Below are 15510 nucleotides of genomic sequence, written 5' to 3'. Positions count from 1 at the left end.
CTCTAAAATTATTATATTTAATACTCATATGCGTCTCTTTACGAGCTCTAAGCGTCACAAAAGCAACGTCGGCGTGTAATTACCCTCAATCCCCTCAATTTCCTCAGCATGTACATAAATTTGATATATTGCCGACCAAAACTAAAACTAATTTACATATTTTCCGGGAAATTGCTGTAAAAAAATTTGCATGTCTCACATGCCGATTTGCATAAGACAAGCGGTTGACCAGCTGTTATCAGTTAAATGACAGTTTCGGTGAGCGATATTTCAAACAGTTATTTTTAATGTTGATTGGATTTGGTTTTGAGTTTAAATTTGCAATGCAAATTGTTGGCAAAACGTTTGTGCAAAAATGAAAAATTTATTAAAAGTGCTGGTAAGCGTTTAATGAATTTTTAACGGCACCGTGGAGCGAAAAGCGTATGAAAAAAGAGCGAACTGGTGAATTCGAAAAAAACAGCAATTTGAGACAGAAGCGATGAAATTGAAAATGATCACAATCAAGTTACAAGTTTAGTCATTAAGATCAGCAGAAGTTAACTTAGAAACCTATATCTCGCATAGACTGCCAATAGCTAAAATTTCTTCGAATACATCGACTTTTCGAGACTTTTTTCGTAGTAGATACGTCAAAGATATTTTCACTGCTGAAAAGTATCATTTCGTTTGGTTTATGCTTGTATAAGGTTTTACTTGTTCAAGGTCTTATCATAACTGTTGCTATTGTTATTGCTGCCGAGCTGACAGTCCTTGGTCGGAAAAATCTGTATCCATTCCGATTACGTAGACCCGACTCTTGTGAGAAGAGGCCTTCACTAAACTCTTGATTTCTGGCTGTCTACAGAAGTTCTATCCATGATAGTCTCAAGCACAAGAGATCGTCTCGACATCCAGAAAATTTTACCATAAAACTATGTATATTCTTCGCCTTTAGAGTTACATACTTCTATATGCTTGCAGACTTTATAGAAACCTAACATTTTGGCATAATTTATAGTGGTTAGTTACTGAAATCTTTAATCTCTTAGTCCAAATTGCGACCATAAAGAATATTAAACGAGATTTTACTATGAATTTGGTCTTTTCACGAGGACAACATCAAACAAAAGGGTGTAATATTATTTGAGAAGCATAACAGATCCACCAAACAAATTTTGGTTGAAATTTCGGATTTGAAGGGCTTCGTCATTCCACCAAGAAAATTTTTGGAAAAAGAACACTCTTAGCACACTCTAGAACAGCCTCGACTTCTGAACGGTACGTCACGGCCTGTCAATCCGGAGGAAATAGAAAATTTGTCTTTTCACAAGACAGACAAAAATTGCAAAATTCAATGTCCCTTCTTTAAGGGTAGAACTATTGCATACTTGGGCTCTGCCAAATATCTCACAGTTAACTTACACAAAAAACTGTGTTGGAGAGTACTTATTGAGCAGGACTTCCAAAGGTATTCGAATCTGGAACATGCTCTATTGGATCTTCGCAAATATCTTCCACCCAATACTAATATACCACGCATTAGAGTGGGTGTTATCGAAAAAGTTTTACAGTAATCTCTTGAAACAGGTGCGTCGAACCTGCTTGTTGGGGATTACGGGCGCAATGAAGACTACATCAACAAAGGCATTAGAGGTTATCCGCGATATTCGGCTAATACGCAATCAAGTGAAGTACTATATAATAGAATGCAATGTTGGCCGGCTGTAGAGCCGGGCATGATATCCTGCTTAACCTTTAATGAGCTCGAGCTAAATCGGCAATGCGACCATGAGAAATTAAACACAACGTTTTCATTTCCTTATGGACAACCCATACCCAGAAGCTTGCTTCAAACCAAATGACTACAATTAGGATTTTCAGGTCAAAATTGTTGACATAACAGAAGGTGCCAAGTGGAATTCTGCTCTAATCATAAAGTCCATAAACCTTTCAGTGGACAGCCAACAAGATACTTTGGGGTAGTGTTGATGGAGGACAGGCCAAAACGCTTCTACTTCTAGGCGAAAGCTTCCACCCTTAAGATGTCAGCTTCATGAAATTATAAAAGTAGATTCGGCGAAATAGCATGAGTGATGAGAAGCCAGAACATTATGCCCAGAATTCTACCGGATAAAGCAGAATATTCCACGGTTCCCAATGCTTCTCTTACTAAGAAGACATTGTCAGTAGAGATGGAAAAAGATTAAGTACTTTACGAAATCCACCGAGTTGGTGGATAAGGCTTAAGCTGGTTACCACCAGGAACCACAAAGGGCTCTCACATGCCTCTCTTTTCAACCAACCCACCAAGATATATATTTTCTGAAATTTTCAGGCCTCACTGGTTAAGTCTCCAACCAGTTAGCAGATCTCTTATATTCTTCATAAAGTTGTATATATAATATCGTTGCTACAAAAGAAACAAAAATTCTTTTTTCTACTTCCAAATATATTTTTTTAGTAATCCACGTGCTGTGATTTTATCGCAACTTATACCGAAATTTTAATTTTTTGACATTTTTAATTTACCCAAAAGAAAGCGAAAAACTTTTCTAATAAATCACACATCAAAAGCCAAAAACGAGCACATAACTTGCAGAAAAAGTGTCAGATAAAACACACAGAAATCCAAATAAAAATCGCAATCAAAAGGCAAAAGAACATACAAACCTTGCTGAGCCGATGCGACCAATTCCACTAATTGACTCACTTCAAACGAGCAGCGGCAGAATTGCGTGCAAAACTTTTTCCGCCAACACAACGACAACCAGGTACTCGTTAAGAGCTGCTAAGCTCAAGGAAAACAAAACGAAAAGTTGTGGTCAAGAGTAGATTACAACATTGGAGGAGGCAGGGAGAGAGTCAAAACGAAACCGAGCTGTTCACCGCCGAAAAGTGCGCGAGCCAACAAAGCAGAAATGTTAGTTGTCTAATATTTGCTTCCTTTTGCTACTTTTTTCCCCATTGGATATGGCTGTCGCCATCACCTGGTCACGCCAAACTTTCCTTATCGCCTGTCAAAGATATCAGCGAAAGCGCGTCCATTTCATTTGTACGTTTGTTCGCATGCGTTATGCGGATTTGCGGACCAAAAAGCCACTTTTCATTCCATTTTTTGCAAACATTTGTATTTGTTGCTGCCGCTGCTGCATTTTTTGTTGCTCACTGAGTACATAAAGCGCTGGCAATAACGGCAAACCGTCGAATGCCAAATTCACAGTGTTCGAAAAAAAACCGGCTTTATCGTTGAATCCGATGACTTTCAATCGATTTTATTTTCAACTAACCGACTGGCTGTCAGCTCGCTTTAAATCTCGGAAAATCATCATTACGTCCAGGCTGCCCACACAAGTATAAAGCGGCTTAGCCTAAACTGATTTTTGGCTTTCGGCCCAATTGAAATAGTTTTGGATCAACATTTATTGCTCGCAAGCAACAATGTGTGTAGACAGCGAGGTAGCGATATCAGTGCGCAGCTTCTTCAAACTTTTTTGCACACGCTATTCATTTTCTCCTTTTCCGCGCTCAAGTGTTCCATGTCGTAATCAATGAAGCCGTGTCTATGGGCTGGTCATCTACTGGCTATTTGGCCAAACTTTCAACTATCTAATGACATTTCATTCGATTCCTCGTTTTCATTGCCGGGCGAGTGCAAGCTACTGCAGTCGATAGCCTACCGTTATACAACGGCATATTGCTGCAAAAACTCAACTCAATTTGGTTGCAGTTTCCGCTCAACTTCGTGCAGTTTCTTCATTTCCCATGCGTTGATCTCTTTACTCGCAAACTTCACCCGCACTTCTGTCGCTTTCAATATTCTTCTTCTTTCTTATTCACTAACCTTGCTTGCCAGTCTGCATTCCTGCTCTCCCGCATATACGGTGATTTAACGCACTTCGGCGTTGGCAATCAAATGCCGGTGTGAAATACCCGAAAATACAACTGCGTATGGCCGACAGTTTGATTTTGACTTCCGAAGTTTATGTCGTCCGTCTAAAGTTTGGCTGGTTTTTGTGGTGATTCTACGGCAACAGCTTGCGGCACGTTGTACTGTGTGGCATTGGTGGGAATATAAAATTAATTTGACTTTACTTGATATCAAAATTGATCTCATAAAGAGAGAGAGAAAGAGAGAGATTTGATTAAGAGAAATTCCTTTAAAACATAATTCATAAAGATCTTATATAGCAGCGACTACTGGAGTCAATGGAACGATAAGCTGTATGAGATATACGACGACATTGACATAGTCCAGCGAATTCAGAGACAGTGGCTACGCTGGCTAGGTCAGATCGTCCGAATAAATGAAAACGCTCCGGCTCTAAGAGTGTTTGGCGCTGTACCCGCCAGGTGAAGAAGAGGATGAGGAAAGCATCCACTACCTTGGGAAGACCAGTGAAGAAGGACCTAGCTCTACTTGGAATCTCCAATTGACGCCAAACAACGAAAAGGAAGAACGACTAGCGCTCTGTTCTAAACTCGGTTTTAACTTCGTACCCCGGAGTTTACGCCAATAAAGAAGAAGAAGAAGAATAGCATAGTCCATCAATCAAAGAAGCCTTCGCAGTAAACTTACGCGGAAAAGTACTATTTAAAACAAGGAACCCTCTATATCGGTCAAAACGTTTCCACGACAGTCGGGCCCTCGTAAGCAGAGCAGTCGGGTATTTTTATACGGCCAACTTAAGATTCAAAGGAGCTAAAAAAAGAATGTAACGATCAATCCGTTTCCACAAGAGTCAGATTCAATGAAGCTAAACAGAAGGCTTTGCAATAAGCTGACGCGAAAAGGCACTTTTCAAAACAGGGAACACTTTCTATCGATCAACTCGTTCTCATCACAGTCGGGTCCCCGCAATCATAATGGACCCATACTTTTATCCGACCAACTTAAGAATCATGAAAGCTAATAAAGAAGGCTTCGCTATAAGCTTACGCGGAAAAGCTGCCTTTTAAAACAAGGGAACTCTCTATATCGATCATTCCGTTCCCACGAGTGTCGGCCTTTCGTAAGCGGAACGGTCCGGTATTTTTATCCGACCAAGGATTGTTAACTCGGCATCATTCCAAATCTAGTACGCAAGCCACTAACCTAGTGCTAACCCTAACAATTAATACAATGTGAACTTTTGAGCTTCTGCCATATTTGAATGAACCACACTCGCTCGTGCGCCCTATTGGAGTTTAAATGTTTCCTTTTGTCATAAGTTTTGTACAAATTGTCAAGCGCTCTTCAGGTAACCCAGATTAGTTACTAACTTTTCTATACAGATCTTATTTCTCCTTAATCTAAAGCGAATTACTCAAGCAAAATATTCATGCATTTAAACTTTTATGCGATGGACAGTCATGCCTGTAGATTTCTGGCAGCAGTTTGCTTCACTTTGTACAATGTTACGCAGTGGCCAGCCAAACCACAACTCCTTCAAACTTTCAACGACGTATTTTTTCACTTTGCTATGAAATATTTCAATTGACTTTATTTGCCATGCCAAAAAAGAATTAAATCTGCTAGAACGACCAGCAGACACAGAGCTCAAGATTTTCAATGCTCTTATACGCTTCAATTCTTCCAAAAACTTTCAAGGAAAAAAAGTTCGCTTTTGACATGCGCCAAGCAAATTCAAGTGAGCACTTCGCATCTAAAGTGCGGGAGTCGCCGCCCGCCCTCATATTCCAGCAATGTGGAAAAATAATGCCAGTTTTGTATGTGTAGTGGGGAGAAAAACAATTTCCCTGACGCAGAAAATTTGCAAGAAAAATTGGCAAAACTTCTGTCAGGCATTTTTCATAGCGCTGTCCACTTGCTTGCGCCGCACCAACCTAACCTCAAACAGTCACCACTGGCGTGTTGCAACATGCCGTTGCTCTTTGCTGTTTGCTCCCGCATTCACTGCATGTCTATCGAAATAACTTACTAAGTTCTGTTTGGGGAATATTGGCAACATTGCTGCAATTTTTTGTGCGTGTGTACGTGTAGTCTATGCCAACGCTTTATTTGACTGGTCAACCGAACAGCTATGGGAATGTTTGCTGGTAGACATTGACCACTGACCGTCGGCCTCGCAGCTTCCTGCTTCTTATGCGGCAGCTCCGGCTGATCTCATGCACCTTATGCACACACCACCCTGCACTCTTATGCTATTCCACGGCCTTTCGCTCGCCGCTGCCATCTTCCTACCGCCTCTTTCGCCTAATGTCTCAATACTTTACTTCTGTGGTGCTCACTTATCTCGATTGCAGTGCTTTCGTAGTTTCGATTGCGGGTGTTGGTGGTCTTTTCCTGGTGGCGGTCAACGCATTGGCAACAGCCGTTACTTGTTAGCCGCAATGTCTTTGGTTTCGTTCGGGAAAACTTCTTAATGTATGCCAGATCCACATGTAGGTGTTTGTGTATGTGTTCATGTGGCCATAGATAGGCATTGCGCCATATGCAATTGAAAATCAAAGTATAAAATCGTATAAATTATTGCTTCATAACATTGTGGAAGACGCAGAAGAAGAGTTGGGGGGTTTGTATGTACGAGTATGGCACGCAAAGGTGAAACATTGTGTTCAATTAAGCGGAAAGATTTCTGTTGCGGTTAAAGAATTGTAAAGGGAATTTAAGAAATTGTGGAAAGCCTGGAAAATCCTGCAAATCATTTAAGTGTGTCTGCAGTTTTCAACCGGTTTTGTATAAACCTTTCTTACGGATAGGACTCATCATCAATGCAGATGTTGACCCTTTAGCCGGCTCGAAGGCATGAGGTAGGAATGCCTTCCTTTTGGTTCCTGATGAGCCCGAGAGCAAATTCGTATGGCTTGCCTGCACTTCTAGGGAGAACCACCGTTATGCTATGAACGAACGCGAAATTCATCAGTTCTTTTTAGACAGAGGACGAAACTTTTCAGCCTTGCAGCTTGGGAGCATTCTTCTTCAGCCAGTTAGCAATCTTCTCATCATTACAGTCCACCAGCAACATTCCATCTCTGATATATACACCTTGAAAAGATACTGAGTATCCACACCCCCTATTTATTTTCCTAATATCCTTTCCATGATGGGATCTTGCAGATCGGTAAGCTCTTCTAACCCGGTGCCGGGTTCCGCCTGATGTCTCACCTTTCGGTTTGGTCTCGCTACTCTGTTTGGCGGCGGACTCAGCTCACAATGGAAATATACTGGGTACCCACACCACTTATATATTTTTCTAATGTCTCTTCCATGATGAGATCTTGTGGATCAATAAGCTCCTCTAACCCCGGAGTTTTCGCCTGATGCCTCGCCTTTAGGTTTGGTCTCGCTACTCCATTTGGCAACGGACGCAGTGTTACTACCTCTGTCTCTAGGAGGCAGAGGAAGCACTAGACTCTAGTAAACCTGTTACGTGAGAAAGCTTCTCAGCTTAGCCAGGAGTTCTTTCCTCCTAGAGGGGCTTTAAATACTCAAAGCTGGTACCACGCACACTCTCTCTGCATTGATCGTCTTTTCTTCCAGTACAATCAACTGCAGGTAGAAGGAGCAATCGTCCTCTCCTCTTCCCTTTTTTCTTTCGCGGATATGGTACATATCCGTAGTAACAAACCCAAATTCGAGCAGCTTAGCCTGCTCGGCGAAGTTTTTGTGGTTACAGCACGTCCTTTTCCGTCGTCTCTGCCATTTTTCTCAAAGAACTAACGGTTGTTATACCTGTATTCCGAAAGACCCAATGGCTGGTTTCGAACAGCGAACTTTTTGGATTGCCGTCTGCCTGAACTCAGTCAGTTTCGAAAATATCAAAACATATTTCAGTCGAGAACGACAGATCGCAGCCTCATGCTATACATATTTAGAGAAGGTTTGTCTTTAGAAAGATCAGTAAAATCATTATAATTATAAAATATAGATAATTTTGAGTTTAAGTTCATCTATCGGTATTTAAGAGCTTACCCGTTATGATAAAACCTTTTTTCATAATGCATCTGGTTCCATCCCATCGATGTGAGCTAAATATATAAGAAACTCAAGAGCTCACTTTCACTCATCAAGTTCAACTCTATATCTGCATCGAAACTTTGTTTCGTCCAGCAACTGTCATAAAATACGCTGACTGTCCACACAACGGTAAATGCATTTAGTTAAAGTTTATATACAAAACTCCGTAAGTAAACGCAACGGCGTTTGAGAAATGGCTGCTAAGTAAGTACTTATGACAGCTTGTAAAATATGAAAATATGCTTTGACAAAGCGCCCAACAGCTGTGTACAGGCACAAGCAGTGCGCAACAAAGTTGCCCTCAAGTGAAGCAGATAAAGCAGGTGAAGCGCGCACAGCGTTGCATAGGAAAGGTTATAGCTAGTCAAGTGCTGCTGTAACTGGGCCGCGTGGAACATTAAGTGCATATCAAGCGCACGTCAGTGTTGCAACGCGGCGCGCAGTGTAAGTCAGCCACCGTCGCATTGTCGACATTGATTGCCGTCATTTAAGGTGCCGCAATACTCAAAGTTTACACTGTTGTTGTATATTTGTTACTTTTCTACTTGGCTGCGCACCTGCCACACAGTTTTGCAACTACTTCTGGTGGTCTATTTTTTTTGCTTTTTTTTGTTTTTATTTTTTAACATTTTTCCAACTCAACTCTTTCTGCATTTCGCTTTTTTTGCTTTTAAAACGCTTCACATCAACATTGTTTTGCTTTCCCATCACCACGGGCGCCGCCTACACTTCAACGCTGGTTGCCGCTACTATTGTTTGTTGTTGTCTATTTACATTCTCGCTTTTTTTTTGGTTTGAAATGTCTTGCATTATTTCAAAACCAATTAAATTTAAAAGCAATCTGTTTCTCACCGCCGTCCAGCGTTGCGCCGCCATGCCACATGCGCATTGCACTCAAAAGCTGAAAGCTGCCGCGTAGCAACACAACAAGGCCTTCAAAGCGCCGCCAGTTTTTTGTCGAGTTCGCTGCAACTCTACACGGTTGCTTTGTTGCCGCTGTCGCTGTTACTGTTGCTGTCGCTGATGTTGGTGTCAGGCAATGCGCGGTGGCGGTGGCGGCGCGCTGGCGTGTTTGGCTGTCAGCCACTCGCGTGCATTGCCGGCAGCCAATTTTGCCATTTACGTGCTTTTTCACTTAGCAAAGCTACTTTGCAACTACTCTACACTTTAAGTGTTGTTGCCGTTGTTATTGTGTTGCGTTGTTGTTGCGGAAAAAACTCACTAGTAATAAGATTGTTGCACGTTGGCAGCTGTTGTCATTTGTGGCACTTGAATGTTCACCAAAAAGCAATTGCATTCCGCGTGTTTTTATTATACCCCTACATCTCCTCATCCTCTTCCTCCACTTTCTTTTTCTTGTTCTTCTTATTTAAACTACAACTGTTCGCTCCGCATAGCTTAAAGCTCATATCTAGTAGCATTTTTTCCTCTCTTTAAACACATTTCTTTTGCTTCCCTCGCGTCTTCTGCACTCACTTAATATCCTTTTCTTATTTGTCTTTCGTTCGCGCTTTTGTTCAGAATTTATGAAATTTTATAGTTTTTTCCGCTGACAAATGCTGGCGAGTTGACTGCCCTTTCGCTATTCTTTGTGGCGCTGCAACAGCACAGTGCACTACCAGCTTGCCACATTATTGCGTACACTATGTTGCACGTTAGTTGCTGCACATTATGAATGGCATGCATTGTGCCAAACAGTGAAATGAATTCTTTGTGCCTTTTTGCGCTGCCTTCCAGCTGTCTTTGTTTCGGCAGCTTGCTGCTGTGTTCTCTACTTTGTATTTGTTGTTTTTACTACATGAATTTGTTGGTTTTTTTTTGTAGCAAATACTGTATTAATGTTTCATTGGAACTGTCGAGACATCTAATTTTGTTCGTAATCAGTTTTTTGTTTATTCAAACCGTTGTGTCCAATTGCCACTATTTGTGTTACTCATACGCCGTGGGGCCGTGAGTAAAACTAACTGAGGGCTTTGAAGGAAATTTTTCTTTGAATATTTGTACCTCGAAAACTGTGAGCAAATATAATTTTATAATCTTTGAAGTCTCTGTAGCGATTATTTTTTTTCTATTAAGATTTTGGAAGGATATTTTCTGGTATATTTTTTTTGAAAGGAAAATTTAAGTTACTCTGCATTATTAAGCATTGCTACGTTGTAGATCACATATTAATCAAAAATTGATGCAGGAAACTTTATAAGTTAGATTCATGAAAATTGTCACATTATCTTTGATCAGCTTCTGAGCTAAAAGCGATCCTCTGGCTCTACGATACCACAGGCAAGCGCATTATGTTCTATGGAGTCTTTATGTGATGGAGGGCTCTAGAAAGGACCACACTTGCAAAGAAACTAGAGAGCATTCAACGGGCGGCGCTCATCTGCATGTGTGGTGCACTAGGGTCCACTCCAACCATGATACTTAATGCCACACTGCAGAGACGCAGAGAGTATGTATTATATTCCAAAACGGACACGGGTCTGTACACTCGGAAATCCTCACTAACTTTGACCTCATACCGGATCACTTGGATCATGGAGTCGCTAAACCGAACTCTGACAGTTCCTTCTCTACCCATATATCGGCTATACTAGCCTCAAACTCGTTCAGGACTGGTCAAAGAGTGCCTAACCTCGCTATCAATAGCATCGAGTGGCTTTGTAATAAGACAGGTGATATGTGCATCGCAGGAAACTGTAAAGCTAATGAGTTAGCAAGAAAAACACCCAAGCACCGCTAACGGTAAAATGGGAGCGGATCGGTGCTCCCTTATCCTCATTAGCCTCTCCGTAGGAATTTTTGAGGATTTTAACGGGTCATTGCCCTATTAGCGCTCACGCAGTAAGGCTAGGAATCCTACCAGACGTCATCTGCAGAAGTTGTATCGAGGAAGATGAGAGGGAAACAACTCAACACTTCCTTCAGACTTTCCCGCATTTGGGAGGTCAAGACTAAAGCACTTGGGAGCGCATATATTATAGTTCGAACACAGGAGTTCTTCTTTTCTATGGCCTCACAAAGGACTACTTACAGTAGTCCACGTGCGATCTTTGATCAGCCATCTAACCTAATCGAAGGAAGCTCAAAATCTAAACTAAAGCCTCAAAAGTAGTTATTTGCTTTTCAATTGAAGATAAAGCACATGTTTTAGAGAGAAAATGGAAATTATTGAGATTTTTACTTAATCTGAAAAGACTTTTAAAGCCATAAATGAGATGAGGAACACTTCTTTTATGAGCAAATTTAACAAATATTAATTTTTCTTATTTTTAAATACCAATAAATTTCCACACACATCAATCGAACAAATCTCAGCATTATTCCACAAGCAGCATTGCCACATGTTCACAAATGATTTTTAAACACCTCCACAGAAATATTTTTAATAAACCGCTTAGAGGGCGACGTGTGCGCGCAAAAGAGCTTAGCGTTTTAGAGTGTAAAAATGCGAGGAAGAGAGGAGCACAGGGCCAGAGGACCGCAGCAAGCAGCTTAGAAGCAGCGAAGTGGAATATGGGAGCGCACAAAGAATTAAAAACACTGTTGCCACATGCGCGGTAGCTAAAATAATAAATGCGTTGCTGGGAAGGCATTCAAGAAAAGCAACCGCTTGGAAGCGCGAAGACGGATCGTTGCAAAATCTGCTGTAGCAACACGACAACAAAACCATGCGCATTTAATGTAATTTAAACGGCAACTGTTGCAACACACGAAATAAATGAATGAATGAATAATTTGCATAAAAAGCGAAACTGGAAAAAAATCCATAAAAAAATATTAAAGAATGTCAATTTGAAAAGAAGAAAAAATAAAAATTTAAATTTTGATGAAAAAGCAACGGCAAAATATTAAAAACGCTTTATAAAAGCAAATTTTATTTCTTTTTTTATATTTTTTGGTATAAACGCAAATGAAAAGAAAAATCAAGACAAATATTGTATGACAATGAAGAGAAAAGCAATAACAACAAGACAATCTCTGGCAGCGCTTAACGTTAGCGACTCCATAGAAAACAAATGAACGCCACTAGCTGTGTCTGCCACACGCGTCCTCAAAAACCGCAATCACCAGCGTCGGTGTGTCGCTCTTAGCTTGTATGCAAATCTGTGGCAACACTCGCCGCCGCACGACTGTTTATTAAAAAATGAAAAATGCGCGCTGCCACAGTGTAAAAAATCGCACGCGCAGACAAGCAGGAAGCCTGCAAGGATGTAAGATGTGTGCTAGTAGCTGCTATTTAATTCGAGAAGTGGCAAAATTATGCAGAAAAAACATAGAGATTTGCTACATAGACACAACCAGCTGTGCACGAGTGGCCTGTGCTGTGGCAGAAGATTTATTTTCACGCATATTTCTCGCTTGAGAAAAAAAATTGCGCAGCAGCGCACAGTAGAGGACAATCAAAAATGTAATAACCAGGAGACTGTAAGCAATTTTCTCTGTGTGTATATGTATGTGTGAAAAATGAATTTTAAATTAGAAGTTCGAAATAAAAATATTGCTGTTTATTCTCCACACCTTTTTGCTGATTTTATTTCAGCTTTTTGTTTTAGTTTTTGCACAAATTTCTTTAAGCCATTTTTCGCTTTATGAAAATGCGCTAACACCGAAATTAACGGTATGCAAAAGGAAGAATTCAAACTTATGCAATTATTTATTCAAAAGCTTTGAGCGTATATGCGTGCACAAAGCTTTTACAATGTTAAACAGCAGGCGGGGAGTTGGGGATGAAATATTGGCGTAGATGTAGCGAAAAATATAACTTTGTTTCTAGACACAAAGTTTCGTCGTCCAACCACCGACCAGACAATTAAACCTGTGGGCAATCACATCCAGCTGCATGTTAACAAATATTTAAATGCAGATTTATGGCTTGTAGTTTTTCAGCTAGTGCTGAAAAAATGCGAATGTATACACAATGGCCTTGTAGGAAATATTTGCAGTCCAATGACTCATGCTTTATTTCGATTGAGAGAGAGGGAGAGAGTAAAAGACAGGCTTTAATTTCCTGCTCCTGCTACTTATTTTGACATTCCTATTTCGATGTCAAAATATACCCTGATGTGAAATAGCTCTATCTTTCTATTTCGTCACACAGATCGAGTTCGAAATACTTGGTGTCGAACGGCTCGGAGAAGTCCTTCCCGATCCTTTTGGTATTGCTCAACGTCAGCCGCATTAGCTTCACGGGAATACCGAGATCGGATAAAGCGGCATAAAGGCAGCTGCTCTTCGTGTTGTCAAAAGTAGCTTCGAAATCGACGAAGAGGTGGGGCATGTTTATTCTCCTTTCACGGGTCTTTTCCAAGATTTGGCGCATGGTGAAAATCTGGTCGATTGTACATTTTACCGGTCTAAAGCCACACTCATAAGGTCTAATCAGTTTGTTTACGATGGGCTTCAGTCTTTCACACAGTACGCTCGATAGAATCTTATATGCGATGTTAAAGAAGCTTATCCCACGGTAGTTGGTGGAGTATCCCTTTTTGTGGATCGTCGAGCTTGGTTTCGTCCAACCATATTCTACAAAGAAGATGATGCATACTCCTTATCAGTTTGCCGCCGCCGTAATTCACAAGCTCGGCCGGCAATCCATCGGCCCCTGCCGCTTTGTTGTTCTTCAGGCGGGTAATTGTTATTCGAACTTCTCCTTGAACGTCTGCTCCATCCTCATCGATTGGGGATCGGGTTCACTTGGGCACCTGGTGTTATGCTCACTGCAATTTAGCACGGCATTCCTCATCGTACCAGCTGTTCTTTTGCATTTTCCGAAAACTAATGGTTTCCTTTGCAGCTGTACGTAAGAAACTTGAAGTGCAGTTCCACAGTTCCCTTATATCGAGTTGCTAATGAGTGCTTCCAGAGAGCAGGAGTGCAAGTCGAGTAGAAAATTGTTCGGCTGTCCATTGGATAACAGTTTCTCGACGTCGAACTTTCCTCGTATTTGTTGACGTGCGTTTTTTCCTGCACAGAGGCGGATGTGTATCTTCGCTGCAACAAGAGAGTGGTTCGAGTAAGTTATAGTACCTCGGAATGTACGCACGTCAAAAGCACTGGAGGACCTGTCTTCCATCTACCACATGATCGATCTGGTTGGTGGTTTTTCGATCCGGAGACAGCCAGATAGATTGATGAATTTGTTTTTGCTGGGATCTAGTACCACGGGTAACCATATTTCAAAGCCGGTCGAAGTCGATCAGCCTCAACCCATTTGGGGATCTTTCATCATGGAGACTGAATTTACCAAGCGTTGTGCCGAAGATACCTTCTTTGCCTACCCTGTCGCTAAGTACGATTTTCACATTGAAGAACTTCGCCTTGATGTACATTGTAGCTACACGTTCATCTGCCGGGGCGAATGCGCGGGCTCGACGACGGAGTCTCTCTCCCACCACGAGTCCCATACCGATTTTTCGCTTCTTTATATGGTCACCGTATTAAATACAACAAGGAGCTACTCATCTAAATCCTAGTCCTGTCCATTGCACTTCCTGGATGGCATTAATGTCAACCTTTACTCTTACGAAGACAACATTCAGCTGGGCAGCGGCACCTTCCCAATTAAGGGACCGGACATTCCAGGTGTATGCGCTTAGATCGTAATCCCTAACCGGTTTGCAGTAGTCATAATAAAATGATGGGTCTCTTATCCGAGGCTGTTTCGATCTCTTCATTGCGGTTGTTGTTTTACGTGACGGGTCCCAAACCCAGCGCACAACCTTGGATACTGGATCTAAGACCGGAAATAAATAAATAATCGTTTCTGATCGCTCCCAAGTGAATGGCGCTCAGAGACTTTCCTCATTTGAGTGAACTTATATAGTTTCAGGATATATAGTGAGCATTCAAGGCTAATCTAACAATCTCTCAGATATTTCACTTCACTCAAGTTCGAGTATGCTCCATCAATTCCAACTGGGCAACCAACAATGAAAGAATACGCACAAAATACCAAATCCATTTCAACAGTCTCGCGCGACTACCGCCGCTCTCCCACAGCCACTCGTACTCGTAGTATAACCGACGTAAGCGAGCGGCGAATTGAAATGGAAATCTACGCTTAATGCCCGCTGAGTCTTTATAAGCATTTATGCTCGTATATGCCGGCGTCCACCCACACTTAACTTATCATAATGCCTAGAGCAATCTTATTGTCTGCCGGTGGATTTATGTATTTGCCTGTCTGAGAAGTGCCGGCGCAGCGCTCATATTGCCTGACTGTGTGTGTGTTCGTGTCAAAGTAATTGTGCATGACGCTTTTCTGCGCTGCGAAGTGTTGAAATAGGATTAAAATGCGGGCATTATCAGCTTATGCATATAAATATGAATATATACTCGTATTTTTAGTATTGTGAGGTGTGAAATTATTCATAATCGCAATATGTTGAAACTCTTTATTCTCTTGCTGTGGATATAAGAGGAAAATATTTAAATGTCTGTGGTTTTCAGCGCGTAAAAGTGTAGGGGTATATTTTATGACTGTGCTAAGATTCAATGTGAAGTTTTGTGAGAGTGATGAAAACTCTATAAGTTGGCTTTTAAAGTTAGCTAGAGAATTAGTAAAATAAGTG

The sequence above is a fragment of the Bactrocera dorsalis genome, chromosome 3, assembly GCF_023373825.1.
Source record: "Bactrocera dorsalis isolate Fly_Bdor chromosome 3, ASM2337382v1, whole genome shotgun sequence".
NCBI classification, from domain to species: domain Eukaryota; kingdom Metazoa; phylum Arthropoda; class Insecta; order Diptera; family Tephritidae; genus Bactrocera; species Bactrocera dorsalis.
Note: the sequence above shows the minus strand (reverse complement) of the source record.